General features: G+C 49.2%; 1 protein-coding gene and 1 long non-coding RNA gene across 18 annotated transcripts in view; both read right to left on the bottom strand.

The window, feature by feature from the left end:
• The window catches only part of FARP1 (FERM, ARH/RhoGEF and pleckstrin domain protein 1), a 309,200-nt gene that overhangs the window by 136,009 nt on the left and 160,165 nt on the right, over window positions 1-13,026 (bottom strand). The window lies entirely within an intron of this gene.
• On the bottom strand, window positions 791-11,224 carry LOC146398686 (uncharacterized). Of its 2 annotated transcripts, XR_014819815.1 has the most exons (4): window positions 10,925-11,224; window positions 8,555-9,261; window positions 3,994-5,505; window positions 791-2,696 (listed from the first exon to the last, which is right to left on the bottom strand). It is a non-coding gene; the product is annotated as an uncharacterized LOC146398686 (long non-coding RNA). The 2 variants fall into 2 exon arrangements; XR_014819814.1 differs by lacking the exons at window positions 8,555-9,261; window positions 10,925-11,224 and having other exon boundaries at window positions 3,994-5,696.

Here is a 13,026-nt window from a genome sequence, read left to right as displayed (position 1 = left end):
TTCTGTGTGTGGCTGCCATTAATGTATGTGGTATGTACACGTGTGTATGTATGTTTGGTTGGGTTTGGCTGTGTCTTGTGCAAAATGGCTAAGAGGACAAACGAAATTTATTTATCTTTTTTTTTTATGACCACAACTGCAGCACACGGAAGTTCCTGGGCTAGGGGCTGAATCGGAGCTACTGTTGCCAGCCTGTGCCTCAGCTTATGACAACACTGGATCCTTAACCCGCTGAGTGAGGGGTTAAGGATCGAACCCACACCCTCGCAGCCACTGTCAGGTTCTTTACCCACTGAGCCACAATGGGAACTCCAACAAATGAAATTTAAAAGTTGCCAATTTCACAATCCTAGAAACTCCTTGCTGAGCTATGACCCTTGGATAAGTCCCAGACAACAGCCTGTACTCAGTCAACACCTTCTACCATGTTCTCGAGAATCTTCCTTCTGTTCCCAAAAAGGAGCATCCAAGCAACGTCCTGGTCTCGGTCACACAATACTCAGAGGGAACCACGTTCAGCCCAGCAGCACTGACATCTGGGGCGGAAGACAGCGCAGCCCCAAAGCAGGATGGGGAGAAGTTCAAGTCAGCGTTCCAGGGGCAGGGGGGCTTGGCCAGAGGCAGGCTGGCGCTGGATCTGCGAGCCCCTGAGCCTCATGGGGGATTCCGCAGGTTGGCAGTTTTTTTTTTTTTTATTTCATCATTTTTTTATATTGATATAGAGTTGATTTACCATATTGTGTTAGTTTCAGGTGTACAGCAAACTGACATACATGCACATGTATTTATATTTTCTTTTTTGATTCTTTTCCATTATAGGTTATTACAAGATACTGAGTGCTCATTATATCGAGTGTTGCTGTGCTCTACAGCAAATCCTTGCTGTTTATTTTATACATCGTAGTATGTACATATTAATCCCATACTCCGAATTTACCCCTCCCCCTGCTTCCCCGTTGGTAACCCTAAGTTTGTGTGAGATGTCCCTTGTTGCCTAGGTACCGGTCCAGGTCTCCCCAGCTCACCTCACCAGCCAGAGGAACGCAAGGCTGGGCAGAGAAAGTGGTGAGAAGCCCGGCAAGGCACTGCCAAAGCATCAGCTGGCAGTGGCTGGGGAAGCACAGGGTGGTCTGGCCACCTCCCAGTCTCTTGCTTGGATGTCACCTTCTCTGATTACAGGAGATGACAGCTCATGGATGGAATGGCGAGTCCCTTCACAACTCCTATATGTTGAACCCCTAAACCCCCAAGTGGCTGAGTTTGGGGTAAAGAAGTCAGCAGGGTGGAGCCCTGATCTGAGAGGATTAGTGTCCTTGGAAGGGGCCCCAGGGAGCCCCCCCGCAGCCCTGTCCCTGATATGGGGACACAGGACAGAAGGTGTCCATCTGCAAGCCAGGAAGAGAGATCTTGCCAGGAACCGAATCAACCCGCACTTTGATCATGGACTTCCCAACCTCCAGAACAGTGAGAAGACACATTTTTTGTTGTTTCGGCCACCTGGTTCATGGAATTTTGTCATGAAAGCTGGAGCTGATCAAGACACCTATGTATCCCAAAAGACAGAGGGGATCCATGGGAAATCCCATCTTTACCATCTTTGGAAAACAGGTGGACAGAAACTGAACAATCACCTTTGTAGCTGAAAGGGGCCAGAGGATACACGGAAGGGAAATTTCGTCTCCAGAACAAAACTTCCAAATAAATGTATGGCTAGATACTTCTGGCTCGAAGCAAGGGCGCTGACCCTTCGAGATGGGGTTTCATTTTTCAGCCTCTCTTGCCCTTTAGAAGATATACTTTGTGCTTAGCTTTGGTCAAAATACGAACCCACCTTTCCAACGTGATGGCGGGAAGATGGAGTGAAAACCGGGAGCAGACGGAGGCTTCTGGCTCCTGGTGCAGCTGAGAACTTAGAGGAAGCCCTCAACTCACCCTTGGAGTCTCTGCCGCAAAAACTATAACACGGGGGTATATGCAGAATCAGCCTTACCGGTTTTCCTTCCCAGGTTACCAAAAAAATGGAAAGAACACCTCTGTCTTTGCTTTTCATTGGTGGCTTCTGAGCAGGAGTTGAACCTACAATGAACCTAGATCATACATGCTCACATGTCAGGCCTCCTTTCATGGCTCCCTACATCACATTAGCGACCACTCAGATGCCACTTTAGGGGGCAAGACCCCCATTTCACCTAGGTCTCCTGCAAATATATAATCATTGGGCGAAATTACAAACATGTCTGAAACATGCCATCCGCTTGCTATAAATGGAATGTCAGCTCTGTCCACGGACGCTCTGGCAATGATGCAAACTGTCCTTCAAAGGTGCTCCAGTGGGAAAAGAAGAAGGATGAGGTGCCTCTGGCTGGGGAGGCTCCCAAAGTGCGAGGAATGGGACACTACAAGCGTGGGGCTGCCCGGGGCCGGCTCACCCTCTGGGGTGATGGTCTCACCACGTGGAGAGGAGGCGCTCCCCTAGTTGCCAGAGTGCGGGGTCCGCCGAGTGGGCACTGTGTGCCCTGGGGAGGGTCCTTTGACCCCAGTGCCTTCCTCATCTGTGAAACCAGGGATGATTAAAGTACTCGCCTAAAGGGTCCGCCTGGAGAACAGACAGGACCACACAACCCCTATATTGTTTTCCATTTTACCTGTGGCCTATGGATGCTCCAGAGCTAGGGGTTGAATCCGAGCTGCAGCTGCTGGCCGATGCCACAGCCACAGCCACACGGGATCCAAGCCACATCTGTGACCTACACTGCAGCTCGCAGCCATGCCCAATCCTTAACCCGCTGCGAAAGGCCAGGGACCGAATGTGCTCACAGAGACAATGCCAGGTCCTTAACGTGTTAAGCCACAAAGGGAACTCCCACAACTCCTACTTTTCAAGTTAAGTAGGGGCTCACAGCAAGGAGCTAGGGTCGCTCTTATTGCTAGCAGTGGTGCATGGCTGGTCTTCAGGAAGGCCACCTGCCTTAGAAGCAGGAGGACAGCCAGAGGCCAGGAGGATTGGGCTGCGAGCATGTGGGACAGCTGAACCCAGCCAGGGGGGCAGCTCTCTCTTCTGAGAGGGAATCTAAAGGACCCGGCAGGAACTAGACCAAAATAAAAAGGTCCAGGGGTGGCCTCAGGGCTCCTGGATACAGGAATTCCAAGTGCACCCATGGGCCCAGCACAGTCCCAGAGGGGAACCATAGGGATGGAGCAGGTAAGATACTGGCGCTCTTGCCCTGGTCCCGAGGCAGAGTCAAGTCAGCAGGCAGGAGCCAAGCTAGTGAGTTGGGGGCGGCTTGTGCCCCAAGCAGGTGACATGGGGTCCCTGCCTTTGCTTTCAGAGTTGGCCTGTCCCATAATGCACTCACCCAACGGGACCTTCTCCTATTCATATGCTCGTGCAATCTGCTAAGCACCCTCCTGACACAGGAGTGTCACAAAATTCTGGATGGGAGGATGGACCCCACTCAAACACAGGCGGTAATTCAATCCATCCGAAACTGTCTCCTGTCACGGGCTTCCCCACCCCTCTAGGCCCATTACATAAGATGGCATTGATTTTTATAGTCGGAAAGGATTGGCCGTATTAGCTATAGAAGGGACAGGTCTGACCTTGCTGCATATCTCCTACTATCTACGATTATTCATGATAATCAGAGACTGAGAAACAAAGCTCTAAGAGCTTTTTTATTTGAGGATAATTGTGACTTGAAACCAAAATCAACTCGACGTTTCTCATGCCCAACTGCTCATCCACTGAACTCAGAAAAGCATCAGTGAATCCTCCTGTAACTGTCGTTGACTCAGACATTAAGAATTATCTTTTCGGAAGTTCCCGGCGTGGTGCCCTGGACACGAATCCACCTAGTATCCATGAGGATGCGGGTTCGATCCCTGGCCTCATTCAGTGGGCTAAGGATCCGGCATTGCCATGAGCTGTGGTGCAGGTCGCAGACACAGCTTGGATCCTGAGCTGCTGTGGCTGTGGTGCAGGCCAGCAGCTACTGCTCTGATCCAACCCCTAGCCTGGGAACTTCATATGACGAGGGTGTGGCCTTAAAAAGAATCACCGTTACATCTCAGCTTCCCAGAAACATCCCAAAGGGGAGGAAGAAGGGTGTGTATCACTGAGTTGTACCATTGCCGGCATTCACCGTGGTCTCCCAAATGCAGTCTGATGCCTCTAGAGCACCTGGTTCTTTTATATAAGGCTGCTCGTTCTCACATGTATGCCCCGAGACTCCCTCTGGAGTGGGGCATGAACTGGGACAGGTATGTGACTTGAGCTGTGACGTTAACAGGCTTAAATCAGACAAGCACCTGACCGCGCCTCAGCCATCTCAACAGAACATCTTTGCTTCAAACAGCTCATCCTTAATTTGCAATCAACTGTTATTGTGCAAGCATCTGAACAGGCCCCAAGAGGCCCGCGGCAGAGCCCCAGGGGCCCTCTGCTCACCTTCCATCCATCTGCTGTTCTGCCCTCAGCTCCCCACCCCCCCACTGCATCACCCGGGTCTTCTTCCAGACTCCCCGCTCCAAATCCCTAAACCATCTGCTGCGGCCAATCTGAGGCCCCAGGAAAACAGAAAGTTTCCCTTGACAGCAGCTGAACACAGTGTGCGACGGGTCTGCCGGGCTCTCTTCCCTCATCTCATCTGTCCTCATCCCCAGCAGTGGCCAGGTCGCCCCAGCCAATGCCTCCCTTTATTTGAGATTTCCTAACAGCAGATACTGCGGTCCCATCAAAGGACACCAGATTCCACCAGACTCCACCCCCCTGCCCCCCGCCCCGCCTTGAGCTATCTTGCAATTGTAAAATTAACAGCAGTACTTTGAAGAATAAACAGCACTTAGACACCGCTGTTCCTTGAGTTCTGTGATTCCGAGATTTACTGAGTCAAGAAAAAGAAAACTAGCACTTATTGAGCACCTACTGTAACTAGCACTTACTGAGCACCTACTGAATGATGCAAATTGCACCAGGTACAGGCCTACCCCCTTTCATTGCATTTTGCTTTACCGTGTTTTGCAGATACCCTGAGGGTTTTCCGGGGTTGGTGTGTTTGGTTTGGTTTTTTTACAAATGGAACACTGGGGGCAACTCTGCCTGGACCAAGTCTATGGGCAGCCTTTTCCGATAGCATTTGCTCACTTTGTGTCTCTGTGGCCCATTTGGCTAATTCTCGAAATATTTCAAACCCTCCACCAGCAAAACAATGAATACTTGCCCAGATGATGGTTACCATTTTTTAGAAATAAAGTCTTTTTAAACAATAGCGTTTTTTAGACAAGACACTATTGCACCCTCAGCAGACTACAGGATGGGGTGAACACAACTTTGACACGCACCGGGAAGTCAAAAACCTTCACAGGACTCACCTGCCTTTCTGCAATAGTCACTTTATTGAGGTGGCTGCTCCCGTGGTATTTGGAGGCTCCCAGGCTAGGGGTCCAATCTGAGCTGCAGCCTCTGGCCTACGCCAGAGCCACGGCAACGTGGGATCCGAGCCGCGTCTGTGACCCACACCACAGCTCACTGGCAATGCCACAGCTCACTGGCAACGCCGGATCCTTAATCCACTGAGCAAGGCCAGGGATTGAACCTGCAACCTCATGGTTCCTAGTGAGATTCGTTAACCACTGAGCCACAACGGGAACTCCACTGTTGGTTATCTATTTTATGTGTAGTGGTAAGTATTTGTTAATCCCAAGCTCCAAATTTATCCCTTCTCTCCTCTTTCCCCTTTGGTAACCCTAAGTTTGTTTTCTATGTCTGTGAATTTACTTTTGTAAATAAGTTCACTTGTATCGTATTTTAGGTTCCACATACAAGCAATATCACATACTGTCTTTCTCTGACTGAGTTAGCATGATAATCTCTAGTAAATTGCATGTTGCTGCAAATGGCATTATTTCACTTTTCAAGTCTGAGTAATATTCCATTGCTTGACTCGAGATATATACACACACACACACACACACACACACACATCTTTTTTATCTTTTCTTTTTTTTTTACCTGCACCCACGGCATATGAAAGTTCCCAGTCCAGGGATCGAACCTGTGCCTCAGTAGCAACCTGAGCCACTGCAGTGATAACACCTGATCCTTAACCTGCTGTACCACAAGGGAACTCTTGCACCACATCTTTTTAAAGATTAAATAAAGTAATACATTTTGGGGCCCAGCAGAGCACCAGATGGACAGCAGACTCTTGGGAAAATGTCTGCTCCTTCTACTTTGCTATCGGGGAGAACGTGAGTTTAACAGCTGCCTTCTCATCGCACATGGAGGGCATCAGCCAGGTTCAACCTCGAGTATACTTACCCCTCCTTGGTTGGAATCAGCTCCATACACATACACACCTTCTCACCACACAGGATGGCAAACCCACATTAGTGCATCACACACGTGGACACTGTAGTCGGGGGAGGCTGGTACCTGGGCGGGGTGGGAGTTGGGGGGTGGGGGGGTGGAGGTCCCAGGGCAAAAAGGAGGCGTCACCAGCACATGACCCTTCCCCAAGTCCAGTCTTTGTTTAGACCCTGATGACTTTCAAGGCTGTTTATTCCTCAAGTATATCTTTTCTGCAAAGCGAAGCATGGGGGTTCCCACTGAGGCTCAGTGGGTTAAGATTCAGATTGCAGCAGCGGCTTGGATTCAGTCCCCGGCCCAGGAACTTCCATGTGCTGCAGGTGTGGCCCAAAATTTTTTAAAATAAAAACAATTGTAAAAACATAAATAAATTTTTTTAAAAAAGTGAAAGATTACAGGACCTTGGGTCAGGGGAGGAGGTGGGCAGTATGAGCCGACAGAGAGGGAGGCTGGTGGGTCCTTCGCCTTTTATCCCTTTCTGGTGCCATCAAGGCTCTTCCTTCCACACTGCTCTTCCTGGAGGCCACTTTCCCCTTTGTCATCAGAACGACACTAGAGTCGCACTGCAGGGTTAAGCAGGACAAACCACAACTCTTTCAACGGTAAGGGCATGATGGAGGTTAGGTGTAAAGACGTGTCCTCAGCAGCCTAATGGGGGAGAGGTTTGTGTGCTGCTTTCCTAGGGCTCTTGTGACAAAGTCCCAGAAACTGGGTGGCCTGAAACAACACATTTCTCCCCTCACGGTTCAGGAGGTCACAAGTCTGAAATCGAGGGTAGGCAGGGCTGCTTCCTACCAGGGATGCAGAGGGAGCTCTCTCCTCCCGGTTGGTGTTCCCTGGCTTGTAGCCTCCTCTCTTCAGTCTCTGCTTCTGTCTCCATGTACCTTTGCCTTGTGAGTCTCTTCTAAGGACACCAGTCATACTGGATTAAGGACCCACCCTACGCTGGTGTGACCTCATCTGCGCTCACACCTTATCTCCATCTGCAGGGGTGCAGTCACCGTCACAGGCACCTTAGGACATCAACATGCGTTTTGGTGGGGGCACAGCTCAACCCAAAGCAGCTTGCTTTCCAGAACAGCCCATGTGAAATCCTGTCCATCCCTTCTTCTGCCCTATTTACCCAAATGGTGTCTTCAGTAAAGGAACAACAGTGTCAACACAGCAAGTAAGCTGGGGACGCTGGCTGAGGGAGAAGGCGGAGAAAGAGCCCCAGGGCGGGACAGACCCTAGAGTAACTCGAGAACAGCATGCAGCTCTGTCCTGTGTCAACATACACTCTGGCTCTTGTGCAAGAGATGCGTGCTTTGTTTTCTCAACTTCCTTCTTCTAAGTAATGCCCCCATCTTCCAAAGCCTCCTACTTCAACCAAAACAAAACTCCGAGCCTGCCACAGCCGGGAGTAACTAAGTTATCCCACTTGAGTTATGGGACCCTCTTTTCAAGGGAAAAAAGAACAGTCCACAGTCTCTTCGCACATCACCAAGATTAGAACTAAATTGCTGCAAGAAATCTATCTTTTCTCCGTGTCTAATCCTTACAATTTAGAGACCAAACAAGAACCACGGCAATGTCGCCAAGACCGTCTTAAAAACAGTGCATAATTTGCAAGCGAGGCAAACCTATCCTCTCAGATGGCTGGTCCTGTTCATCAGAGTTCAGGTTTTTAAAGGACACGTTCTCCCTGCGAGTCGAGAGCTACGTTTAAAATTTCTCTTAGAAAGAGAAGGTTGCTGAAGTAAAAGTGGGTCACCTACCCAAACACTGGAAGCACATTTTAAAAGCTACCACTGGGAGAGGGATGGAGCGGGAGGTTGGGGTGAGCAGAGCTAAGCTTCTCTACACAGAGGGGATGAACAGCAAGGTCCTACTGTGGGTCACAGAGAACTCGATTCAGTGTCCTATGAGAAACCAAAATGGAAAAAAATATTTTAAAAAGAAATATGTACATATGTGTAGCTGAATCACTTTGCTGTAGAGCAGAAATTATTACAACATTGTAAATCAACTAGACTTCAATTAAAACATTAATGACTGGGAGTTCCTGTTGTGGCTCAGGGGTTAACAAACCCGACTAGCATCCATGAGGACTCAGGTTCGATCCCCGTCCCTGTTGAGTGGGTTAAGGATCCGGCGTTGTCATGAGCTGTGGTGTAGGTCACAGACGAGGCTCCGATCCCGCATTGCTGTGACTGCGGCTGGTAGCTGTAGCTCCAGTGAGACCCCTAGCCTGGGAACTTCCATAGGCAGCAGGTGTGGCCCCAAAAAGACCAAAAAAAAAAAAAAAATTAACAACAAAAACCCTTCCTCTGAAAGCCATGGGGGTGTTAAGGTCTTTGGGGGATTTATTGCCTGTTCTCCTTGCTCGGTACCTTGTGATAAATGACATACTTTCCTTTAACACACACACACACACAGACACACAAGCTACCACCTTACCAACACCAGACACCCACACACACAGACCTGATTTGCCATCTGTCAATTTTCCTTGCGCTTGGCTGGCAGAAAAAGGTTCAAGGAGCTTGTCACAGAACTAAAAGACGCTCAACATTTGAAAGGTCAAAATTCACAAAGCAAACAGGGTTGGGGGAGGGGTCAGATCCACTGGTACTTGGGTGATCGCATTTCTTTGCAGTGAGGAAGCCTGGGATAAAATCCCAGGCAGCTGCTGCTCAGCCATGACCTTGATATGCCATTGACCTTTCCGGCTCCGGCTTCCTTGTCTGTAACATGAGGCTCATACAACCTCCCTTGCAGCTTTGCTGTAAAGGCTCAAACTCTGATGTGTAAAAGGCGTGTTGCGGGACACCAGGCCCACGGGGCCAGTTCAACATCCGGCGTCCCTGCTGATTTTATGAGTGGGGTTATTTCTCCTGTAACTGCAATTGTCACTGACAGTATATTACCCGATCCCAAGGCCAGTCACCTGCTGAACTGGCTACCCACCTCGCCCACCTTCCGCAGCCCTCACCAATGGTCCCCTCTTCCCACTCCCAGAATCCGGACAATCCCTAGGGATGTTCGCCCTCGCCCTTGACCTGCTCCTTCCCAGGTAACTGGGAAAGAGGATGGGGTGACCCTGTCCCCAAGGATGCCCAGGACTCCTTGGCAGGGGGGGTGGAGCCGGAGGAAGGATCCACTAAGATTCTTCTCAAACGGGAAATTTAAAACAAAATCTCAACAGACGATTCAAGTGTACTTTAAAAATACCACACACACACACACACGTATAATTGAATCACTTTGCTGTATACCAGAGAAAACATAAATCAGCTATATTTCAATAAAAAATTGCTTTTTTTAAATGATTTTTTTCCCCGTTACCACTGGTTTACAGTATTCTGTCAATTTTCTACTGTACAGCAAGGTGACCCAGTCACATACACATTCTTTTTCTCACACTATCATGCTTCATCCTAAGTGACCAGATATGGTTCCCTGTGCTATATCTCAAGCAGGATCTTATCCATTCCAAAAGCAATAGTCGGCATCTGTTAACCCCAAATTCCCAGTCCACCCCACTCCCTCCCCCTCCCCCTCGGCAACCACAAGTCTATTCTCCAAGTCCATGATTTTCTTTTCTGTGGAGAGGTTCATTTGTGCCATATAAATTGTTTTAAATACTCTATTTCTTGGTAGATAAATATTGGGGTTTTTTTGGTTTTATTTTTTATAAAAAACAGAGAAATACTGTTTTTCTCCCCCCATGCCCGCATCATGTAGAAACTCCCAGGCCAGGGATCGAACCCATGCCACAGCCGGTGACCCGAGCCACAGCAACGACAACCCTGGATCTTTGACCTGCTAAGCCACTGGGGAACTCCTAAAGTTACTCTTTAAAACAAAGCTACATGGAGTTCTTTGGTGGAGCAGCAGGTTAAGGATCCGGCATTGTCACGGCAGCGGCTTGGGTTGGGGCTACGGCGAGGGTTTGATCTGTGCCAAGGAATTTCCATATCCGACAGGTGAGGCCAAAACAGACAAACAAAAAACAAAGCAATGTGATGATCTACCTCACCATCACCAGCTGAGCTGCTGGTTCCCACACAGCTCTTGCCAGTAATACTTTCCTCCCACTGCCCCAATCTACAAAGTTTCTGACTTGTAGCTGATATCCACCCCACCTTCAAATGTCAGCTCATAACCTCCACAAGAGAGGATCTATGCATATGAACTTTAAAGTTCCGGAGTTCCCATCGTGGCGCAGTGGTTAACGAATCCGACTAGGAACCATGAGGTTGCGGGTTCGATCCCTGGCCTTGCTCAGTGGGTTAAGGATCCGGCGTTGCCGTGAGCTGTGGTGTAGGTTGCAGACGCGGCTCGGATCCCGCGTTGCTGTGGCTCTGGCGTAGGCTGGTGGCTACAGCTCTGACTGAACCCCTAGCCTGGGAACCTCCATATGCCGCGGGAGCAGCCCAAGAAATGGCAAAAAGACAAAAACAAAACAAAACAAAACAACTTTAAAGTTCCACTAAGATAGATGCAAACTGCTGCCTTTGGACTGGATGAGCAAGGAGATCCTGCTGTGTAGCACTGGGAACTGTATCTAGTCACTTACGATGGAGCCTGATAATGTGAGAAAAAGAATGTATATATGTATGTGTGACTAGGTCACCTTGCTGTGCAGTAGAAAACTGACAGAACACTCTAAGCCAACTACAAGGGGAAAAAATAAAAATCATTTAAAAATAAATAAAGTCCCATTCGGAAGGGTAATTTAAGGAGTTCCTGCTGCGGCAAAGTGGGTTACGAGGCTGGGGTTGCTGCAGCTGCGGTGTAGGCTGCAGATCCCTGGACAGGGAACTTCTTTCATATGCCAGGGGGGAGCCGGAGGGAAAAAAAAAAAAAAAGAGTCATTTAAAATGTTTTTAGCTTCAGGGTTCTCGGTATGATGTATCTGGGCGGCCTTCCGGTCACTGCAACTAGATACGCAACTAGAAGGTTCGGGGAACGACAGTGGTGTTTGCTTTCTCCTGAATCCAGAAACACTGGTCCTCAGATTAACTCTGGTCTACAGCTACGATCCATGAGGATTCAGGTTCAATCCCCGGGCTGACTCAGGGGGTTAAGGATCCGGCGTTGCCATGAGCTGTGGTGTAGGTCACAGACGTGGCTGGATCTCTCGTTGCTGTGGCTGTGGTGTAGGCTGGTGGCCACAGTTCCGATTCCACCTGTGTTGCCTGCACCATCATGAGAGAAGGAAGGATGCTAAATCACCACCCGTAATTCTAGTCTTCAGAAACCGTCCCTTTACACCTGGTTCTATTACCACCTTCCACAGCTTTCTGTATTTGTGTGCATTTATGTGTGGCTTCTATGCACACGGGACCAGTGACTGTGTCCTCACTGCTAACCCCTCAGTCCACACATCACTCTCACAACAGATGCCTATTTTGGTTTTTCTGGCCGAGGCTGTGGCATGCAGAAGTTCCTGGGGCAGGGATCAAACCCGCACGACAGCAGCGACCGGAGCCGCAGCAGTAACAACCCTGGGTCTTAACCCGCCGTGCCACAAGAGAATGCCAACGGATGCACATTCTGATCCAGGAGCAATCACAACACCCTCTTTCCATTTCTGGGCGATGGGTCACGGGGAAGCCTGTGGCTGGGTGACCGCCTCTTCTCGCAGTGATAAATCCGCCTAACATTTCACCAAAAGCGGATCACTGAAGAGGGGACTGACCAGCAGAGATGAGAGTGGAGCAAAGAAAGGAAAAGAAAACACAAAGCCAGACATGGAGGGAACATCGACGATGTGAAGGAAACAGCTGGACCACCAAAAGGCTGACACTGACACTGCTGCCGTGTAAGCGCTTCCAAAGACGCAGCCGGCCAGACCTAGCGAAGGCGAGTTTAGGGACACGCGGGAGGAAAGGGGTCATGACGAGAAGGAGGAAGATGTCCTGCAAAGTGAGGCTGCGGAAAAGCTTCTCATGAAAGAAACTCTCAGAGATACTTCAGGACACTGAAAGCGCAAAGGATACGATGTTGGAAGCTGATCCGAACGGGAAGAGAGGCAGGTGGCAACGGACCAGGGCAGAGCCAAGACGGTCCCTCAAGTGTCCTGAATTCTAGGACAGGGGGGAGGCACGCGCTGTTCACACCACTCTTATTACATTGAAAAATGCTCCGTGTTTCTCATGTTTTAAATTACGGTGTATAAAAATACCATATGACATCACCTATATGCAGAATCTAAAATATGACACAGGAGTTCTCCCGTGGAGCAGGGGGTTAAGGATCCAGTGTTGTCCCTGCAGCAGCTCAGGCCTGCTGCTATGGCGTGAGTTCCATCCCTGGCCTCCAAACGTTCACATGCCACAGCTGTGGCCAAGAAACAAATCAATAACTTAATTTGGGCACAAATGAACCTATCTACAAAACAGAAACAGACCCAGGGACACAGAGAACAGACTTGTGGTTGCCAAGGTGGGAGAGAGGGATGGACGGGGAGTTTGGGATTAGTAGATGCAAACTATTACATTTAGATGGGTAAGCAATGGGGTCCTGCTGCACAACACAGGGAACTCTATCCAGCTCCTGGGATAGATGCTGATGGAAAAGAATATTCAAGAATGGATAGATAGGTAGATAATTGAGTCATTCTGCTGTACAGCAGAAATTGGTACAACATGGTGAATCCACTATAATAAAAA

This window comes from Sus scrofa, chromosome 11 (genome assembly GCF_054392235.1).
Source record: "Sus scrofa isolate SSC_HxYL_T2T_F1_AM1 chromosome 11, Sscrofa_HxYL_maternal_Yorkshire_Landrace_v2.0, whole genome shotgun sequence".
In the NCBI taxonomy this organism is placed as follows: Eukaryota; Metazoa; Chordata; class Mammalia; order Artiodactyla; family Suidae; genus Sus; species Sus scrofa.
This window is presented reverse-complemented; position numbering and strand designations above follow the sequence as displayed.